Source organism: Carcharodon carcharias, chromosome 12 (genome assembly GCF_017639515.1).
Source record: "Carcharodon carcharias isolate sCarCar2 chromosome 12, sCarCar2.pri, whole genome shotgun sequence".
NCBI classification, from domain to species: domain Eukaryota; kingdom Metazoa; phylum Chordata; class Chondrichthyes; order Lamniformes; family Lamnidae; genus Carcharodon; species Carcharodon carcharias.
Window position 1 is genome coordinate 117,556,046 of NC_054478.1, and position 23,123 is coordinate 117,579,168.

A 23,123-nucleotide genomic window follows, 5' to 3' on the forward strand; every position below is an offset into this window, starting at 1 on the left:
AATGCTTCCCATTTTTTTCTTCTATCTATTCTGAATGATATCCCTAATATCTTAATGAAGTGCCCCTCTCCTTTTTTAATGCCTGACACTAATCTGTTCAATTTTAGCAGTGTCAAGTCCATAGATTGTGAAGACATTTAACTGGATTACATCCAACAACATTAAAAGTGCTCAGAAATAAAGTTACCCATCAGGAATGCTTTCAGTTACTGTATTAATACAGCAGATACATTACTCTATAAAACCATGCAGTCTGCAAATATTTGTGTGTTGTGTGGTTGGTCCAAATGGTAGAGTTAAAGATTTTCCTGGATTGGAAAAAAAGACTGCAGTGAAATATCTGAATTGTGGAATTTGAATTATAATCAGCTGCAGATTGGCAGCCCACATACACGTATGCATGCATTTGTATGTGTCAAACTGTAAAATGCCTTGTTTGTTGGCTCCTGCAAATGAGAATTCACTGCAGATTTTGCAGGAAATTTGATTAGAAGTATTCTTAATTTACTTTCTTATGTTTGGAGCAATGGATTAATTTACATTAGGAAATAGTGGCATTGTTATTTCTTGAACCAAAGATCTGGCACAAGTTTTAGACAAAGATGACCAGTTACTTCAATTTAGTTTAAAATCCCTTAACCCCTTTATCATTAGTAACAATAGTGAGCTACCATTTATCGAACCATAGAATGATACAGCAGAAAAGGTCATTCAACCCATCGTGTCTGTGCTGGCTCTTTGGAAAAGTTACCCAATTTGTTCCACATCCCTGTTCTTTCACCATAGCCATGCAACTTTTTCCCTTCAAGTATTTATCCAATTCTTTTTAATAGTTGATACTGAATCTGCTTCCATTACTATTCTTTCAGGTCATGATCAGAGCAACTTGTTGCATAAGGAAAAATCCTCATGTCACCTCTGGTTCTTTTGCCAATTATCTCAATCTATGTCCTCTGGTTACGAACTCCCCTGCCATTGGAAAAATTTTTTCCTTGCTTGCTCATATCAAAATCATGATTTTGAACTCCTCTATCAAATCTCTTCTTAGCCTCTCTACTCTAAAGTGAACAATGCAGCTTTGAAAGTCTCTTCACATTACTGAAATCCTTCAGTCTTGCTCCCGTCCTAGTGAATTTCGTTTGCACTGCTTCACAGACCTTTACAACCTTCATAAAATGTGATATCAAGAATTGGACATAATTCTCTATCTGAAGCTTAATCTGTGTTTGATAAAGTCTTAGCATAATTTCCTTGCTTTTGTAATCTATGCTTCTATTTACAAAGCCAAGGATTCCATTTACATTTTTAACAGTCTTTTCAATTCATCCTGCTACCTTCAATGATTTGTAAACATACAACCTCCAGTCTCTGTTCCTGCATCCCCTTTAAAATTGTACTACTTAGCTTTGATTGACCAAGATTTTGTGACAAGAATAAAAATGAGTCAAACAGCACTCGCTGTTATTATGGAATAAATTAAACTGTAGCTTCCAGAGTCTGAAAATGCCCAGCTAATGGTGGAAATCTGGAAGCAGGTGGTGATTTGTCCTATTCCTCCATGAGCTGCTCTTAACTGAACCTCATTGAGAGGCTCTGCATTGGAGCATAAACAGGGCCATAAAAGTTACTGTACTTACCAATTAGTTACCCATTACTCATATCAGGAAAAGTTAATACCACTGCTTTTAAGTGTATGTGAAGTTTTAAATGTGTGATAAGTTTTAATTTTTGCCAAGCTGGCACTGAACAGTGAACTTTATAAGTGTAGAGTAACATTCCTTCAGAATGTAATATTTTTGAAGATTTAAAAAATAATTTGTGTTACTTTTACCTCTTTTTTATCCACCCCACTTTTCTTTCCCTCTTTATTTCGCATTCTATACATGCTCTACAGTGAATTAAATATTATAATTTATACTTCTTGGTTTAAAATCTGTCTCAGTGAGTATTCTTCAATTTGATTGATTGAAGAATAATGCTGTTGCTTATGCCACAGATCTCCTATAGAGGGCACCATATTAGATACGATCATAGAATCTGAATGGTGAGGGCACAGAAGGAGGCCATTCTGCTATTGTAACTCAGCCAGTCCGACTTACTTGCCCTTTCCCTACAACCCTGCCAGATTCTTTCCTCTTCGGCTAATTATCGGATTCCCATTTGAAATCCATGATTGACTTTGTCTCCACGACACAGATGTTCAATAACTGTAGGTTGCCACCCAAAAGTTTGTTAAAAGTCTCTAGTCAGCAGCAAAACATTGAATGGTGAGCACCGTCCCACCAACCATAAAATTAAGGTATTGCTCATGCTCATTCTTTCAATATAAATGCATCACGTCACACATCTCTGCATTAAAGCTCATCTGCCATTTCGCCAATCTATGTCCCCCTGAGGTCTATTACTATCCTCCTCGCTCTTTACTATATTTTCCAGGTCTGTGTCATCTGCAGATTTTCAAACAATGCCCCGCATACTCAACTCCAGGTCATTAATACTTATTAAAAAAATGAGCAGTGCCTCTAATACTGACCCCTGGGAACACCAGTCTGAAAATCAACTCTGCTTTCTGTTCCTTGGCCAATTTTTCATCCACAGCCCACTCTCCTTTTGTTTGCATAGGCTTCAACTTTGCCAACAAGGTTGCTCTTTGGCGAAGTTCCTTAATGCACCGGTGCCTGGCCTTCAGATTTTGCCATACCAACTCATTTAAAATCAGAATCTGTTCGTTATAATGTTATTATGAATCCTGTCGGCGCAAATCTGTTGTTGCAAAACTGCACATATTTGTCATTATTTAGAACAAGAGAAATGTGAGAATCTTAATGGAGGTGATTTTCATGCCTAGCTTACTAATACAGTCCGAAAGCAAGGGATGTTAACGCTCGGAGTAAGGAGGTTTGGACAGGCGCCCAGTGAGCTCAGCAGGTTGATATTTTCAGGCTCTTCTCGGGTCTGCTTTCAATTTACTTATTTGGTGGAGTTGCGGGCGTGTCTCTCGAAGCTAGAGATTGTCTAGCTCTGAGCCGATCCCTCCATCGACTCAGCTCATCGCCGGAGCTCCTCTGCAGGTAGTCACACATTCAAATCCTTGTTCCAGCAAAACTCAACCTTCACATAAGGAAATCAGCGACTCTACAAGGAGCATCATCAGGAGACGTTCAACTCCCCCTGAAATGCTCAGAGTGAAAACTGAGTAACGCATCCACTCTCCCGCCCGGAGCTGAGGGTAAGAGTCGGCTGTAGCTGACTGTAAATGTTTTAAATTGGTTTTGTTGGTATTTCTGTGTTGTTTGAATGTAAACTAGGGTTCTACAATCTTCATTGCGATATATCAAACAGCAGAAGTCAGGCTGGAATTACTAATTATTTAAGGTGCCTTTTTCAATGGAACGTTGCAAAGCTTAAACTGCGCAGGAACTGCTTACATTCCAGTTCGAGACTACTTTAGTGCCGATTTATTTTGGGGGATTTCCTTCCGAGTTAGTGTTAGCCATAGTTTGGAATTTAAGGCTACTCAAAGAGATTAAATCCTGCTGTACCATGGTCGATTTATGCAGCAGCGGATTAGTGTTACAAAGTGATATGATTTTATAGCGTGTAACGGTAGGTTTGCCGCTGTTTTCCGGTTTGAATGAGGCTCTTTTCAGGTCGATGCCAGTTTGGGAATGTGCAGTGCTGTGCAAAGGGAGGAAAAGGATTTAGTAAATTCAGGAACTGGGGGGAAAACGGGTGTTCTGGAATAAAAACTGTGCGAGACTATGGCTACAGGCACACATGGACCGGGACAGAAAGGAATTGAACAATGTATCTAAACAAAACAAAAACAGAATTACCTGGAAAAACTCAGCAGATCTGGCAGCATCGGCGGAGAAGAAAAGAGTTGACGTTTCGAGTCCTCATGACCCTTCGAGGTAGTTCTGTCGAAGGGTCATGAGGACTCGAAACGTCAAATCTTTTCTTCTCCGACGATGCTGCCAGACTTGCTGAGTTTTTCCAGGTAATTCTGTTTTTGTTTTGGATGTCCAGCATCCACAGTTTTTTTTTGTTTTTATCAATGTATCTAAACATCTGGGCGGGGTGTTAATGAAACCGGGAAATACTAGAAGAAAGTAAGAAACCGAATGAGGGTATGACATACCTATTACAGCAAGAAATAAAGAGATTGAGAATTTAGAGAGAGCAGTCCTTGTGAGTAATATCGAGTTTGGACATGAAAATGACAGACATTCCCGTCAGACCCCTGAAACAGCCTCGGTGGAAAATGAATAGCTCTGGGGTATTGCAGTTCACCATTGCAGAGCCATGTACTTAAGACTTCATCCTGTACTTAAGACTTGCATCAGTTCCACAGGCACGCTCATTCGTGTATTGTTCATTATTTTATTTCCTTTAGCAAGATAACTTCTTTAATATCTTTAAATATTTTCCTCTCCTGTACTTACAAGTTCTATTCTACAATTGTAGTTAATAAATAGGATTTTAACCTTAATTTAATAATAGTGTCCTAATACTGTTGGAAGCAGTGCTTTCCTGGCTTGCGATTGTCTCGCCCCTTTTCGCATTGAAGTTAGGAGGGTTTGGGGTGTTCATCAATGTGACATTGCCAGTAATATTCAAAAGTGAAGTCTTGATTTGCCTCCTGAACTCCTGTAGCAGGCCATCCCACATCGGGTTGAGTTCGCAGTGGGTTCACAGTCTTATTTTCAAGTCACCTATTAGATCTCCTGAGAAACTTTGCAAACTCTTTCGAAGAATAGGGACATTGTCAGCACTGATGTGCAGCCAGTGATACACTCGCAAACTGCCTGCCAGCGCATTGCACTCTTAGTGGGATGTACCCTCCACCTGAGTGGACTGACTATGCACATTAACAGCGGCTGCGGGTGACTATATAAGTTAACTCACGAGTAAATGTCTGCAGAACTGGAAGCAAGACTTTTTTATTAACAGAGGAGTTCCTAATGTTAGCAGACAATTGGCGAGAGAGAAATACCAGTAGAACCATGAAAATTAAAGGCTTTGCGCCTGGTATTTGCGAACTTGTTATTTTATCTCGTATCTTTTTCAACAAAAGTCAATGTTTGTGTTCTTAATCATCGTTCTAACTTGTTCAAGAAGTCCTCCGACCGATAAGCCCCCTAAGTTTCTGCAGGTTTTTGAGTGAAAAACTAGGACGAAGAGCTTAAACCCAAAGTGTAAGATTGAGGACGGCAGGAGAAGAAGGTGAGAGAAGTCAGTCACGTTTAGGAGACTCCTTCGGATTTTAAGAAATGCCGAGGGATTTTTTTTTGTTAGCAGGTTTGAAAGAAAAAAAGTGGCTCTCTTCAACGAAACAGGAAGTGGATGAAAGCAAAAAACTGTGGATGCTGGAAATCCAAAACAAAAATAAAAATAAAAATACCTGGAAAAACAGTTGAAAAGTCATACGGACTCGAAACGTTAACTGTGTTCTTCTCTGCAGATGCTGCCAGGCCTGCTGAGTTTTCCCAGGTATTTTTATTTTTATTTTTGTTCAGGAAGTGGATGAAGACTGGCAAAAAATTAAAAGCAGAAGCAGCGGTTACCATTTAGGGAAACTTGGACTCCAATCTCTGCGGATCTCCTAGATTCAGTGCAATTTGGTCAGGTTCAGACAGATGATGCTAAATGGAGGAGGGCTGAGGGAAGTAGTTATGGAAGAGCCTGGACGATATTTATTAATGGCCAGTAGGCAGCAACATGGAAGATGACACTGAGTACAGAAAAGTGCAAGTTCTTACACAATGAATAATAGCGGTTCATTTTTAATGAATAGGGTTTAATTAATTAGGGAAGAGTCTGAATAAGATTTGATAATTGTAATAGATTCACCACAGACTGGAACAATTGTAACTTTAGGCAATAAATTAGTGCTGGATGGGTGGATTGCGAATGAGAGTGTATAAGAAGTTGGAACCATCTTTTTATTATCCGATCATGGGCGAGCTGCAAATGAGTTTTCCAAGGGGAGGAGGCAGGATATCCGGCCCAATTACAGTGCTCTCTCAAAGCAAGATGCAGCTTTTCTTAAAACGAGGGTCCCGGGTTTCTGTTACAACACTCTGAACTGATTTGAGCTATATTTTCTAGTTTCTGTACACACTAATCTAGCGATACTGGTGCTGGAGCTCCCCCGCCCACCCCACCACATCGTATTCTTGCAATAGGCCGGTCCTTTACTGTTGCTTCTCCATCAGCGAGCCTGGAGTTGCTCAAGAAGGTTCACTTGCTTGAATCTGTAAAGACTTAAAGAACACAAGAAACATTCACTTCAAAATATACAGCTTTGGAATAACCAGTGCTGACTGACATAAATTCATGATGCAACAGCCTTCAGTATTGCACCTTTTTGAATATCCCCCGTTTGCTTTAACTGCCACCCACTTGGCTGAGAACGATCTTTCACGAAGTGGCTACTTCGATGTTGTCAGTGGAAAATGCAGTGGTGTCTCCGTGAGAGGACACCTTTAAAACATTTCTGCCGCTTGATAGAGGCGAACATCTGGACCAATCGGGTTCTTATTGTATTCCAAATGGCGGAGGATCCAACGGAGGTGTGATCAGGGCAATAAGAGTACTGCCACTTGAAACGTCTTACCTCCTCAATAAGTGTCATTTCTGACAAGTTAGGCACCTATCATGTCGAATTGTTGCAGAGCAGAAAGTAATACAGCAAATAGAATGCCGAGTTTTATTGCCAGATTAGTGTGGTCGTGCAAACGGCCGTTATTTCATCAGCAGCTCATTCTATGCCTGCTTGATGGTCACTACTATTGATAGCAATAAAACTGAGGGGCGACCTGAACAAGGTATATAAGATTATGAGGGGCATGGACAAGGTGGATAGGGAGCAGCTGTTCCCCTTAGTTGGTGGGTCAGTCACAAGGGGGCATAAATTCAAGGTGAGGGGCAGGAGGTTTAGGGGGAATGTGAGGAAAAACGTTTTTACCCAGAGGGTGATGACGATCTGGAATGCACTGGCTGGGAGGATGGTGGAGGCGGGTTGCCTCACATCCTTTAAAAAGTACCTGGATGAGCACTTGGTACGTCATAACATTCAAGGCTATGGGCCAAGTGCTGGTAAATGGGATTAAGTAGGTAGGTCAGGTGTTTTTCATGTGTCGGTGCAGACTCAATGGGCCAAAGGGCCTCTTCTGCACTGTGATTCTGTGATTCTGTGAAACTAAATATCGGGTCTGCAGCCAGTGCAATATTGTCCTTTATGCGCCAACGGTCAAGATGTATTTCTAGCCCTGAGTCTGAAATCGACATTGCTGAAGTTGTGCACTTCTGATTCAGCCACACCTTAAATCCTGTGTTCAATGAGGCATGAGAGAAATAGCAAAGTCTTGGCAGTAAAACAGGAAAGGGCTGATGGCTAGAGTAAGGGGACTGAGAAATCGGGAAAGATTGTGGACTTTGTTTTCCCTTGAAAGGAAGTTAATGGGCCATTGTTAAAGACACAAAGTCCAATAGAAAAACATTTTTTTTTGCAAAAATATACTTTATTTATAAAATATCTGGAAAAAAACATTACAAACCATTTCAATCTGGCCATCACAAAAAGTGCAATAATGTTCAAGTTTTCCACATAGATCACGTCACACCCTGACGTGCTTCATTCAATACAATCAAGGCACATTACAGACATATCAAAATGGTCATAACAGACAGTCAGACAGTGCAATGGTATTTAAGTTGTCTGCAAAGATCATGTTACACTCTGAAGTGCTTCAATACAATTATGATACAAGTAATATTCACTGTAAACATTCAGTGTGAGTCATACAGCCCAAGGGGTCCTACAATTCCTAGTCCCTCGGTGCACTATGGCTGAAAGGTCTTAAACAGCAACCTTTCCCCATTGTGCCTTTGTGGTGGCTGCCCCAAGCTTTAGTGCATCCCTCAGCATGTAGTCCTGGACCTTGGAACGTACCAGTCTGCAACACTTGCTTGGGGACAACTCTTTTTGCACTGGAAGACCAACAAGTTTTGGGCAGACCAAAGAGAATCTTTGATGATTCTCCAGCTGCATTTGATGTTTGCCTCAGTGTGTGGCCCTGGGAACAGCCTGCAGAGCAGAGTCCTGTGTCATGGAACTGTTCGGGATAAACCTCGACAAAAACCAGTGCATCCCTCCACAGACCTTCTTTGCAAGGCACGTTCCACAAGGAAGTGGACAATGGTCTCTTCTCCACCACAGCCATCTCGAGGGTTACTTGCGGACGGGGTGAGACTCCTGGCATGTTAGAAGGATCTTATGGGGAGGGCCTTTCTCACCACCAGCCAAGCTACATCCTGGTGCCTGTTGGAAAGTTCTGGCCATTCTGCCAAATGACTTTGACAGTCTGTTCGGGGAACCATCCGACAGGATCTACCATCTCCTTTCCCCACAGGACCTCTAGGAAGCTACATGCCGACCACTGCCTGATGGACTTGTGGTCAAAGGTGTTACTCTGCATACATTTTTCCACAAGGGTCAGGTGGTATGGCATGGTCCAACTATTTGGAGCGTTCCGCAGCAGTGTGGCCAGACCCATCCTTTGCAACATCAGAGACAGATAACATGTAGTAACACTTGGTGTCTGCATACCAAGGATCTATGCACAGCTTGATGCAGCCATCAGGATGAGAGCACTATTGGGCATGTTTCTTTGTCCTTTATCTAGAGGTTTGTGCATCATGTCCCTGCGAACATGGTGTATTTTCGACTTCCAGATAAAGCGGAAGATGGCTTGAGTGATAGCCATAGCTCAGGAGTGAGGAATAGGCCAGACCTGCAATACCGTAGCAATAACGAAAGTGCCTCACAGCTGATGACTAGGTTCTTACCTGCAATGGAGATGGACTGTTGCTTCCACATGACAGTTTTCTTCTCACCATAGCCACTTTATTCCTTCCAGTTTCTAATGTCCTGGTCCTCTGAACCATATCCCCAGCACTTTCAGGCAGTCTAACCTGACAGTGAAGGGGAGAAAGGATTGGTCAACCCAGGTCCCAAAGAACATGACCTCACTCTTGCCATGCTAGAAAAACAGCATGACAAGTTAAGCAACAACAAGACCATAGGCACAAATTGGTAAAAGATAAATTCAGGACAGAGGTCAGGAAGCACTTCAAAGAAACAATAATCAAAAACTGGAATACTTCACACAACAGGATAATAGAGTCATTCAAGAGATGGATAATGGATGATTAGATCACGGACATTTATGTAAGGATGAACCAAGGAGATCAAATTGTCTATTTTTCTGAATTTGCCTATGGGACTTAGAGTACAAAATAGTATGATGATTTCAATATGTTAATACAGGGAGGAGAAGGTGTGTCAAGGTTGCTGTATTTGAAGCTTAGGAAGAATAATGCAGTAAAATTCAAAGAAAACCTGACCAAAGTAGAAATGATCATTTCTTGTGAAGGCTTTAACTTACGCTTGTTAATTTTCAGTTCTGCAACATGTCCTGCATAAGCGCCAAGTCTAATATTAGGTATTACCAGCAGCTAGAAATGTTTGCTGCAGAAAAGCCATTAGGTAGGTGGATATTGCTAGCTATTAGGGTACTGTTAGAGAGACAGGCACCTTTTCAAGCGTTACTGTGGTCTGTAATTACTCCAAACTGTCCAAAGAGGGAAATTGAACTTAATTTTAAATGCTTCCTGATGTAAGTTAGTAGGTTAGATTTATGTTAGACATAGGAACAGGAGTGGGTCATTCAGCCCCTCAAGCCTGAACTTTCAGTTAGATCATGACTGATCTATAACTCAAGTCCACGTTTCCCTCCTTTTGCTACATATACTTTACTAGCTTTACCAAAAACAACCCATCAGTCTCAGTCTTGAAAATCTCTTTGTCATTTTAAACACTGGAAATAGATCACCCCTTGACATTCTAAACTCAAGAGAATACAAGCCAGGTTTATGCATCCTGTGCTCATAATTTTAACCAGTGATCCCAAGCAATCCTTCACTTTCATCCTAGAGGCAGGTAGTCAGAGTTGAGAAATTTCCTTGCTCAGCATACCCACCTCTGGAGAAAGTTCCCACAAAAGTGGGATTTTCATCCCGAGGGCTGGGTGCATGCTGGGGTTGGGCCTGTCACCCCTAGAAAGAGCTCGGAGTCAGCCACAAGGGCAGCCGGGTGCCGAGGCAGGCTGTTTAAAAGGCCCGCCTTGGTGCTTTGGGACTTCTTCCTAGTTATAATAAAAATAGTATGGCCTTCTAGCACCGCCCCCCCCCACCATCACCCACAACTCCCCATGCCCCTTTCATGCCACTAGATGCCCTCCACCAAGCCCTGCAGCCCTTTATACCTTCCAAACCAAGCTATGAGCCTCTACCCACACCCCTAGGCCCATGATACCCTCCATGCCAAGCTCTGCCACTCCACTCACCCCCCTTGGCCCCTCATACCTTCCATGCCAAGCTGTGGCACTTCCATGCCTATTCACCTGCTATACATTCTGTTTAGAACCAATTATTCTCAACCATGAATGCATAATGAGGCTTGGTTGAGAGCCCATACATCCATTAGAGTGCTGAAATAGCTGTGGACCCGGGATAACATTGCTTGATTGACCACTCGGTCACTACGATCTATTCTGTCAATTTTACGACATTTATTTACACAAAATAAAAAAATTTCAAGTGCTTTCAATTTCTGCTATTGATACTTTAAAGGGTCTGGATGACTGACCCTTTTAATTGGGCTGTGGGGAAAGCAATTTTTATGAATGAATGATTGTTTTTTAACACATCTTATTGTCACTATAGGGTTCATTGATTCCGTACAGGGTGTATAGTGGCTGAATGTGCACAGAAGTGCCTTGAACCATGACTCTTTGAAAAGCTGACCCAAAAATTGTAGAGGACTAGGACATACTCGACCCTGCAATGCAGCCAGCCAGGTCAGGAGTGCAGGGTGTAGACTCGCAATCTGAACCAACCCGCACCATTAAATGGCAATGCTGAAAATTGGAAGCCCAGGAATGGGGCTGGCAATCCTGGAATTGGGTCCTGGCCACTATTTTCATGAAAATCCAGCACAATATGTCTGTCGGTTTGTCTCATTGCTCCAATATATCTTTCTCTATTGCTCTGTAAGAAGTCTTCTCTAATGTTTTGTTCCTCCAACCTTTTTGCTTGCACACATAATGATGTAGCATATTATTAGAAACTAATTAGCCGTTTATATGCCAGAAAGTAGTAATGTGCAAAGGCTTCCTCTTATTAAGAAACCCATAATTAAAAATGAGAGAGTTAATCATCTCCATGGTAAGGATATGAAAAATTTGCAACTTAATTCAGTCAATATATGTTGTTGCTGTTGGATGTTGTGAGGTGAGAAAGGAATATGATATTCAGTACAAAATGCTGCTTTATACCAATACCTCTTATCCCCCAATTTATATTTCTTACTACTGGAAATGCTTATTCAGTTTTGTGGGTGGTATGAGAATTCCACTAGCCATCTACATAGTGTAGCAGGAAGACCATGGGAAGAAAGGATTATGTGGACGTATTTGTCCTATATGTAGATCAAACTCAGCCTCAAATCTGACTTCTTTAGTAATACTTTACTTTTGATATCCAGCCTTGATTTTCCTTTTATTGTTTCCATCCCCACCTCCTTTCCCTAACCTCAAACAAAAAACACTACCTGAATATTAATAACGTGAAACTTCATGGTGGGGATAAAAGTTTATCCTTTATTTCCTGTAGTTTGAAGTGAACCAAGGTTTGTTATCATGCCAAACACTAAATTTAAACCAGCTACAATATACAGCCTTTTAAATCTGAAACATGAGACATGGTTAGTCTTCATAACTACTCCTTTCCTATTGTAATTAACCATGTTGCTATCTTGCACTGTTGGGTTTGGCTTTTCACCCAGACTTCTCTGTGTTAAAAAGGATACCTTACATAGTCATTAACATTCCTCTTTTACTTTTTCTCTTGTATGTTTCGGACCTCTCTTCTCCCCCTCCCCCACGCACGCATCATTCTCCCCCTCTTCTCCCCCTCCCCCCATGCATCATTCTCTGTTTTAAGGAAAGGGGCCCTGACATTGCACTGTAAGATACTAGTGCAGACATGCTGATTTGAGAGATTCCTTTCTACAATATTTTAGTGGAGGTATTAACCCATTCAAATTAGCTGAATCAACAATGTTATTAGAACAGTAATGTAGTTTTTAGTCATTAAATAGTCACACTAAAATCCTGTTTACCCTGCGCTTATCTGCAAGAGGCGGGTGAGAATACCTAGAATGTGACTAGTTCTTGTGGAATATGTTAATGTTGTAGCACCGTTTTGCTATATGAGAAGGCCTCCAAATAAAGACAGCAGGGTTAAACATCTGTTAAAAATCAATTGGAGCTCCCAAGACAGATGTGTATGCTGCATCAACTGCTATTGTCTGTTATTAATTCCTTATGAAGCCAACACGCATTTCATGTTTGTCCGTTAAATACTCATTTTTAATTTGACCCCTCCCCCAACCCTATGCAGAAACAATGACTACAATATACATACTCAGCCTTAAGAGCTGGAATACCACCTAGTAAAATATATTAGTTGTATAAAATGCTGCTGAGATCTGCATGTATGCACAAACTCTGCAGTATTAGAGCTCTTCCACATTGATTATGGGCATTAGTAATAAATGGTTGCTATTTTCGCTTTCTGCTTCCTAACATTTATTTAAAGGATTTATTTGAACTATACACACATGCGCTTGCAGGCACACATATACCAATTTGCTTTAAAATATTTTCCCATTATTTAAATTCAATAATTCTAGGTACCAGATTTGACTTGGAGAGAGTGTGGCTTTAATTATAGTCTAGCAGTGCTTTCTGCTGACATCTGCCACTTTTCATTCATACTGCTTCCACTCTATTTAGCAGAGTGACCCGTTAGCTTAGTAGTAGTATTTCTACCTCTGAACCTGAAGGTGCATTCCTCAAACACTACTTCAGATACACCTCACAAGTGAAGACCAACGGTTCTGTTTAGGATTATGGATTGACATCTAGTGAGATACTCAAATCTGGCAGATGTAAATGGTTCTCTTATCATCGGAGTTGCAAGAGCTCAAAAAATCTCCCTGCTAAATAGAATAACTACCTGTAACCTATTTGCTGGTATAGAGATAGCTACCAGCAGTTAGCTTGAAATGCTTCAGCTATTTCACATTTGTTTCCCAGGGAAAGTATGCAGATATGAAAACAATTATAATTAGCAAACAAAGGAAAATAAGACCCTTTAAAGTTGATGCTGCAGACAGTGAGCCTGAGTCACAGATCTACTAGATTTTCTGCCCACAATGAATTAAAGTCTGAGGGCAACATGCCAGTGATTTCTTAATGAATTTCCTTATATAGTAAAAAGATTCCTTACTAGCTATATAAACTAGGAAAATCACTCCTCACATCACATTTTACTTTAAAGACACTCACATTCATTTGTGGCTTTACTCCTCTGATGCCATTTCTTCTCATAATTTATAGTTTTTTTTTCAAAACTTCCATACACCCTCTTTCTTTGGATCATGGCATTTCAGAATTGGCCTCTAGGTGGTGTACTGGCAGTATAGCTAGCCAACAATGCCAATTCTACACTGTCCAACCTGAAGAACCTTTGCTACAATTTATTTTCATCTAGCAATGTGGAAAGCAATGTGTGGGGTCCAGAAATGTTGTGTAAGTTGTTCATAAAATTTCCAAGGAGCTGACTAGATGCTAAGACGCCATTTTCTCCCACTTCTTGCTGCAGAATTGTACTGTCAGCAGTTTCGATGTTGGGTTGGCATCACCATTTTGCAGAAGGTACTGGAGCTCCTTCCAATTTCCAGACATTCATGGTAGTGTGGCTGATGGTTGATTGCCATTTGAAATTTTGGACTTTACTACATTTTACACCATTCCCTGTGATCTCTCAGTAGGTATTTCATTAAAAGAGAGGCTGCAGCTCAATAATCCTTCCAAAATTCCAGCTTGGAATTGATAACGGGTGGCAACGTCATTGCTTCAGATTATAGAAATTAATTTAAATTCAACTACACTAGTAGTCAGTAAAAGCTGAAAATAATATTTGGCACTGGCATATTGTGACTTGTTTCCTGAGGCCTATCAAATGCACTGGCCTCCCTCCTGTAAAAACGCAAGATGCAATTATTACAAAGTTGGCATTGGATGCCATTTGCAACTGCCAGGTGGGAATAAGTGAGAAGTCATCTGGATTTCAGGATCACTGGCCAAGCAACCCAAGTAGATTGTTTATAGCAAGTTGTAGCCAACATTTGCATGTTTTAAGAAAGGCAAATGGAACATACATATTTAAGTTTTCTACATAATACATTGCTAGTGGATCATGACAATTAACTAAAATTGAGTCCAAAACTGTAAACATCCTTAAAAGCAGAGGCCTTAAATATAGGACAGCAGACTCTGGGTCAAGAACTATAAAGGAACAAAAAAACCCACAAAAATGGAGAAGATACCTTTAAATGATGATTGTCATTATTTTATCATTATTTAAAATAAAACAGAGACTTTTCTCATTTTTGATAAGAGGAAGTGCTGCTGCTTGGCTCTTATTTATATGCCTTTGAGAAAGTGTTTTTTGTGGCTTTGTCACAAGAGAATGCAGCATTCTGGGACCAAGAAGCATTTGGAAGGAATTAGATTGTTTGATATGTAGCAGCTGTGAGCAGAACTTCAATGGAAATGCAAATATTGGCAGTTTCTTTCATCTGTTGCACATACTTACAGTCAAATAAAGTCACAGTATACTCCATAAAGAATCATGAAATCCAGAAGATTATCTCATAGTTGAGGAAGTAACAACATGGGGAATAAACCTTGGTGATTTCAAGATTCAGTTCTGATGCTTAGGTTAATTTAGGAATCCAATACATACACATAGGTTGTTATTTGTTCAGGTTTCATGAGTCATCTTCTGCCATTGATTGCTGTTCAGTTTGTTTTCCATAGGCAGATGTGTTGACCAAGGTATAACAACAAGTAACCCAGATTAATGGCATAACAAACGTCTCTCTGCTGGACATTTGGTCCTGAATGAAATGAGTCAGTGCTCCTAATTCATAAGTACAGTCTACAGGATTGATGGTGTAGGAAGAGTTATTTGTCAAACTGATACAGCAGAAAGTGCTCTTATGAAGTTAAAGCTAAGACAAATTTGGCTAAATTTTCTTTGTCTGAAAGCTTTTTGGAAAATAACTTTTAAAGGCATGTTTACAAAATAGCCAGTCTGCAATTTACAAAGTGGGCAATTTTGTACAGCACAAAATACAATTTTGTTAGTGGTAATCATAACAAAGTAGTTAATTATGATGTCCCTATGATAATAGTCTTTGAACATTTCTACGGCAGCTAATGAAGGAGAAACTTCAGCAGGGAAGTACAATATGGTAAGAATGGCTTGACATCATTTACTACGTTTTGTATCATTAACACCATAGCGACGCTAGATGCATGTTTCTAGTGTCTGTGTTACTAAAGTTAGCTAATGTGTTTTCAGGTTTAGATCTTTCTCTTAAGTGTGTAATTGAGTGCTTGGCAATTGATGCATTATTAATTAATGCATTATGCATTTCTACTGAAATTTCTCTGTCTGGGGAAAGCTCTCATTCTCATACACAAAGGGCAGCAGATGGGTTCTGCACCAACTGCAAAGTTGTGCACAGTCACTTCTTCCCTCCCTGTGGCATGCAGCCTGCATTATGGAGACAGGGCCCCCACTGGAAGCCCATCAGAAGTGTTCTAATTGGTACAATGGTGATCTGCCCAAGGGCAGGCCATCTGCTTATTTCTCCATGCCTTGCGGTCCTGTGCTTTCCCTTTCAGTCACTTGTAAGACCCTCCCATTTTCAATTTCAGTGAGCAATGAGCAAAATGCCTAGGGAAAAGAATTTATGAGGTGGTTTCTCATTGCCTTCCTCATGAGATTAAAGGATCCAGCACCACCTGCAAGTAGTTGTTGTCCCTCGAGGTTCTACCTCTTTCATCATGATCACAGAAAATGTGCTGGTTCCACTGTTAGCTATGGTTCGACACCTTGAACACGGGACCCTTACTTGGGCCTGACTCACAAAAGGATGACCACCCACTGAGGTCTTAAATGACCTTGCCAACCTATTTTAATAAGTTGGTCATGGAAAATCTATTGGGACATCATGACCTGTGCACCACACACCACACCTGTGAGAACACTACAGATCGAGCATTACATGGTGATACATTGCTGATGGTACGTTACCCAGTACTTTATTTTGAACAGTACTGCTGGCAAATTATTACTGATAGACCAAAGTTGACAATATTGACTGAAGGAACATTACAAACACCCCCAACCTCATCTCATGTCCAATAGTATTGGAGCTAATGTTGTCAGAAGCTCTTGTTGGCAATGCAATTCTCCCTCAATGATACCTCAATAATATTGATATACTGCCCAGTACTTTGTTCGTAATGTTCCTTCAGTAGTGCTGTTGGTAGTGATGTGATGAATAATGATTTAGCTGTAATGTTGATAATTAACACTCTTGGTAACAATCCAAAGTCAATTACTTGGTCAATATTGGTCCAACAGTAATAATTAGCCAGCGGTACTGTTCAAAATAAAGTACTGGGTAATGTGCCATCAGCAATGTATCATCATGTAATGCTCGATCTGTAGTGTTCTCACAGGTAATGTTTCAGCATTTTGAATTGAATAACACATCTTCATCAAAAACAAAAATACCTGGAACAACTCAGCAGGTCTGATAGCATCTGCAGAGAGGGATACTGTTGACGTTTCAACTCCGTATGACCCTTCATCAGAACTAAGACATATAGAAATGAGATGAAATATAAGCTGGTAGAAGGGGTTGGGACAGGAGAGCTCCATAGGGGGCCAGTGATAGGTGGAGGCCAAGAAGATGTCTTAGACAAAAGGACAAAATGGTGTTGACGGTGGTGATATTATCTAAAAGATGTGCTTATGGGGACATTAAGGGAAGCAAGCTACTGGCAGATGGCCCTAGTGGGGGTGGGGTGGGGGGAAGGGATCAAAATGGGCTAAAAGGAGGAGATGAAACAATGGACCAAAATAAATTTAACAATAGGAGGGAAAAGAAAAAAATTGTTGTAAAAAAATTATAAATTATCAGAAAAAAGGGGATTGGAAAGGGGATGGGGATGGAGGAGAGAGTTCATGATCTGAAATTGTTGATCTCAATATTAAGTCCAGAAGACTGCAAAGTGCCTAGTCGGAAGAGGAGGTGCTGTTCCTCCAGTTTGCGTTGAGCTTCACTGGAACATTGCAGCAGGCCAAGGACGGACATGTGGGCATGAGAGCAGGGTGGAATGTTGAAATGACAAGCCACAGGCAGGTCTGGGTCATGCTTGCGGACAGACCGAAGGTGTTCCGCAAAGCGGTCACCCTGTCTGCGTTTGGTCTCTCCAATGTAGAGGAGACCACATTGGGAGCAACTAATGCAGTAGACTAAATTGAGGGAGGTGCAAGTGAAATGCTGCTTCACTGGAAAGGAATGTTTGGGCCCTCATTTCATTGTTGCTTTCTGTTTTTTAACTTCCTGACTGGACTGGAGTTGGATTTATGGCTCCATAGGTGCTGATTGAAACTCTGCAACTCTGTCTATAACACCTCGGTGGGTAATATTCTGTGACTAATACAAGTGCATCAATATATCCACAGTGGGTACACTCTGACAGTAACACTGTTGTTATATTGGCATCTTATCATAAGATTCCATCCTGCATAATCTTTGTGAGCATCATGGAGGTCAACTCCCAGAAGAGTGAGAGTAATGTTTCTGAACATATTATGGGAATTAAAAAGAAACATTTGTAAATTTGTATACAGCTCTTAACATCCTTGGTAATTATTTGTAATTTGAGAATACCATTCCACCATTGAAAATTCATTCTCCTAATTGTACTACTCTAGCAATAGAGCAGCCTCCTGGGGCAGGATTTTCCCCACAGAGTCAAATGGGGGTCAGGACCGTGGTCTGCGTGGGCAACAGTCACCCAGTAGTGATTTCCCCTGAATTGGCCAATTAGTGGCAGAGGGCGAGCTCGAGTCCAATTAAAAATGCCAGCAGGCTTTCGAAGCTGGAGGGTCAAGAGGAGGACCTCCAGCACTGAAGAAGCAGCAGGCTGTCTTTTCAGGTAAGAGAGAGAAAGGACACCTCAGGATTGAAGTGCCTTCTCTCCAACTTTTTCCAGGTTTTAAATAAAAAAATAGGATCTGCAGCCCTGCCATCATTGTGGAGGAAAAACCTCTCCACAGGGCAGCCTGTGACTGCTGCTGAAGCCAGGGAGGCAGAGAGGGCCCAAATGCCTGACTGAAGCCTGGGCTCCCCACTTTAACCTCAGGAGATTGCTTCCAGAATGTTGGGCTGTTTGCCAACTCCTCTGAGGGCCTGGAGGCTGACTGGAAGTTCTATTTGTCCTCTGACAATAGGCTTTAAGTGGCCTTTAAGTAGCACAATTGGCCACCCACAGCTTTCAGGCAGGTAGCCCTGCCAACCCCCATCCCAACTCTAGGAAAATGGCGTGGGGCTAGGATAGTGATGGCAAATTGCCTGTGGTGGGAAATTTTGTGCTCTCTCACCTCTGTTCTCCCCCACTGGGGGCCAAAAATCCTGCCCATGATCTCTTGGACTTCATGCCAGTACTCCCTGCTATTTTCCTTCATGGATCATTATTGTCTATCAGTACCAGGGTAGTAAAAGGGTGCCTTACATTTTGTTATGCTAATAAAGTATTAATCTGAATGAACCCTTGGGATTGAATACAATGTTTTTGTAATGTACTCATGAACTGAAAGTGTACTTTTCCAATCTTAAATATGGTTTAAATCCGGTATTTTGCAGGGTTTGCGTTGAATAACACATCTTCATTGTTGCTTTCTGTTTTTTAACTTCCTGACTGGACTGGAGTTGGATTTATGGCTCCATAGGTGCTGGCACCTTCCAGTACCTTGTCCAAATTACCCTTCTTCACAAGTGGGCTCAGACAGTTCAGCAAAATTGTAACTTATGGAAAACCCATTTGGAAGGTTGAAATCAGGCTTTTATTAACGTCATGATAGCTGAAACAGCTTCAGTTCTCGGAGTATCCACACAGTTGTACTTTCCAGTAGGAGTCAATTGACAGTGGCCAGAAATGGTAATCCAAGTTAATTTTTCTCTCTCTCCAGTTTATGTGGGCTGAGACCAATTAAAATATTCTTATTGTGACCTCAGTTGAAGAAGAATTAACCCAGCACAGCTTGGGACTTGAACTTTAAGTCTTTCTAGTCTGATAGGCTCAGCACCACTCTCGATGGTGCATTTATCCATTGGGCTATCAAGAGCATTTCTAGCAAATCTAATGATCAGTAAAGACAAGCGGCACTGTACATTGGAATCCCAATACAATACTCTTATAGTGGTTGGACGTGCATTCAAACAAAGGATCCTCCACATGTGGAAATCTGAAATGTTGTGGGAGACATTAGACAGAGACCAGGCATTATCCAAATGGTGAGGAAAATCAGGCTGAGTTCTTCCCACTCCCACTTGTGTCAGTATATCCAGTTAGAGAGTAGCTTTGGCAAAAATTTGGGGAAAACTGCAGGGAGACCCAAGAATTTAAAAAAAAAATTTTTAAAGCATTTCTAAAACAAATAAAGTGTGTTATTTGTCAAATAAATGGCGTAGGGAGTAAAAATGTGTAACAAAATAGGAGAGAAAATTCAAGTTATTTCAGTTCTTTCACTGTTGCTGGGTCAAAATCCTGGAACTCCCTCCTTAACAGCACTGTGGGTGTTCCTACATCACTGGGACTGCAGTGGTTCAAGAAGGCAGCTCACCACCACCTTCTCAAGGGCAATTAGGGATGGGCAATAAATAGTGGCCTAGCCGGCGATGCGCACAACCCATGAACTAATAAATTAAAAAAAACATAACTACCTCCTAATCCACTATAAGTCAACCCATCCTTTGAAATCATTAGTGAAAATAGATAGTACCAAGCAACCAGGGACTGAAAGGCCCTATCCTGAATTAGATCGAGAGGGCAAAGACATAGGGCAAAATTTTTAGCTCGGCAGGCGGGCGTGCGCCTGACCCACTCAAGCATAAAATGATATGCGTTGATGTCGGGCAAGTTCCCCAATGTCAACCTGCAGCCGCACAATATTTCATTCGGCAGGCATGCTGCTGACTCCGGTGCATGCCCGCCGACAATGAAAAGGCTTGTTAAGGCCATTAAAGGATCAATTGAATAGAATTTTTCATTGCTTGTCCAACCTTATAGTTGGCAGGCAGGTGAAAAGGCCAAGCGGCCTTTGCAATTTTTAGGAAACTTCATCCACGGGTGGGATGAGGTTTCCAAAAGCAAATAAAAATGAAATAAAAAATTTAAATTTTGATTAATCACATGACAGAGTCACATGAGGGACATGTTTTATGACATTATTTATTTCTTTTATTAATTTTTTTGAAAATGCTTCCTCTCCCTGCTCTATGCCTCAGGAAGATTATGAAGCACGCACTTGCGCGCATGCACAAAGGTCATGCGCGCCCCGCTCGCCCTTCTCCTGCCCCACCCCCAAAGGCAGCGCTGAGTGCTGCCACTCGCCTTTCATGCTGGGTGGGCTTTAATTGGCACGAGAGCATGAAATCGCCTTCCAGCCCCAATCGTGGGCAGCAGTCGGTTTCCCAACCAAACCCACCTGCCCTCAGCCAAGCCCCCTCAACAATGTCAAGATCCTGCCCATAATTTTGATATGACCAGAAATACACTTTTTCCCTTTACTAAAGTTTCCAGTGGAACAAGCCCAGTAATAAGGATTCAAACTTAAATGCTGCACTTTGTGTGGTACTAAATCATACAGATTAGGAAGCATTTAAGTTTGACTGTGCTGAGCTAGGCTCACCCATGACTCACCCTGCAGCCCAACAACTTGATGGCTGTGTATGCAAAGTACTGAAGCGGTAGGTGATTGTGAAACTGTACCTCAGAGTAAGTAAACAAGTACAGGAGAGGAGAAGATAAAACAGTTTTAATATTTTTATCTTCTTTCTATCTCCAGATAGTCAGAATAAAAACAAAAATACTGCAGATGCTGGAAATCCAAAACAAAAACAGAATTACCTGGAAAAACTCAGCAGGTCTGGCAGCATCGGCAGAGAAGAAAAGAGTTGACATTTCGAGTCCTCATGACCCTTCAACAGAACTGAGTGAATATTAGGAGAGGGGTGAAATATAAGCTGGTTTAAGGTGGGGGGGGTAGAGAAGTGGGGGTGGGGTGTGGTTGTAGGGACGAGCAAGCAGTGATAGGAGCAGATAATCAAAAGATGTCACAGACAAAGGAACAAAGAGATGTTGAAGGTGGTGATATTACCTAAATGAATGTGCTAATTAAGAATGGATGGCAGCGCACTCAAGGTACAGCTCTAGTGGGGGTGGGGTGGAAAGACTAGCAGGGCATAAAAGATTTAAAAATAATGGAACTAGGTGGGAAAAGAAAAATCTATATAAATTATTGGAAGAAACAAAAGGAAGGGGGAAGAAATGGAAAGGGGGTGGGGATGGAGAAGGGAGTTCAAGATCTAAAGTTGTTGAATTCAATATTCAGTCCGGAAGTCAGTAAAGTGCCTAGTCGGAAGATGAGGTGCTGTTCCTCCAGTTTGCGTTGGGCTTCATGGAACAATGCAGCAAGCCAAGGACAGACATGTGGGCAAGAGAGCAGGGTGGAGTGTTAAAATGGCAAGCGACAGGGAGATTTGGGTCTTTCTTGCGGACAGACCGCAGGTGTTCTGCAAAGCGGTCGCCCAGTTTACGTTTGGTCTCTCCAATGTAGAGTAGACTGCATTGGGAGCAACGAATGCAGTAGACTAAGTTGGGGGAAATGCAAGTGAATTGCTGCTTCACTTGAAAGGAGTGTTTGGGCCCTTGGACGGTGAGGAGAGAGGAAGTGAAGGGGCAGGTGTTGCATCTTTTGCGTGGGCATGGGGAGGTGCCATAGGTGGGGGTTGAGGAGTAGGGGGTGATGGAGGAGTGGACCAGGGTGTCCCGGAGGGAATGATCCCTACAGAATGCCACCTGGGGGGTGAAGGAAAGATGTGTTTGGTGGTGGCATCATGCTGGAGTTGGTGGAAATGGCGGAGGATGATCCTTTGAATGCGGAGGCTGGTAGGGTGCTAAGTGAGGACAAGGGGGACCCTATCATATTTCTGAGAGGGAGGAGAAGGCATGAGGGTGGATGTGTGGGAGATGGGCCTTAGCTCTACTTTCTTGTTGCTCCCAATAACCTTAACTCCCTTCTAGATCAAAAATATGTCTAACTCAGACTTAAGTATATTCAATAGTTACATTTGAGGTTATTATATTTTGGGACTGTAGCTTTAAATTTAGAGTAAATGAAGGGGGTCATGTGACCTGTTCTGCAGCCTGCCTGACAGTTAAACTGGGTAGTTTGCTCATTAAAGGTCAAAGGATGACTCAGATTATTTTACTGAGAAAATATTTATGCTTGGAGATAAGGGCAGGAGTCTTGGAGTTTACCATAAACAGACGAGTCTCCCAAAGTGCCAGACAAGTGTTGTTGGAATCGGGCTTTAAATGATTGGGCTATAAACTATTGTTATGCTCACGTCGATGCCCGTGACTGTATGAAGATAATGGACATTTTTACTTTGTAAAGGGACATAGAATATGGACACTGACCTTGACAAAATGGAATCCAGGGGTGCTAGGTGACTTCTTTGTGGTTCCTGAAAAGACAGGGACTAGCTTGTGTCTGGACATGGCTCTGGAAAGTAATTAAAATGTAACTGACCTATGGAACCTTCCACTGACGAAACATCAGGATGCAACGGGTCATGTGGAATTAATAGTTACATTGTCTGGATGTTTACAGAAACTCAAATACAATAGTCACCCCAGACTTGGGCACATATTTTCACCAAGCAGGATGGGCTCTGTGCCTTAGCTAAAATAGCACTGGAGTTTGGAATTTGGAAGTCCTGCCACCGAACCTGATACCCACCATTTTCACAGGGAGGGGTTGGTTGGGGGTTAGGA

General features: G+C 41.6%; 1 protein-coding gene across 7 annotated transcripts in view; it reads left to right on the forward strand.

Annotated features, from left to right (window-relative positions):
- Nucleotides 1–2,979: 2,979 nt before the first annotated feature.
- Nucleotides 2,980–23,123, forward strand: part of LOC121285026 (collagen alpha-3(VI) chain-like) — a 244,697-nt gene continuing 224,553 nt past the window's right edge. For 3 of the 7 annotated variants that reach the window (XM_041201120.1, XM_041201123.1, XM_041201122.1), the window contains exon 1: nucleotides 2,980–3,229. The gene's annotated coding sequence lies outside the window, so the exon portion shown is untranslated. Of the gene's footprint in view, nucleotides 3,230–21,175; nucleotides 21,209–23,123 lie in introns of those variants that run through there. The other 4 variants (XM_041201127.1, XM_041201124.1, XM_041201126.1 and 1 more) reach the window with 3 other exon arrangements.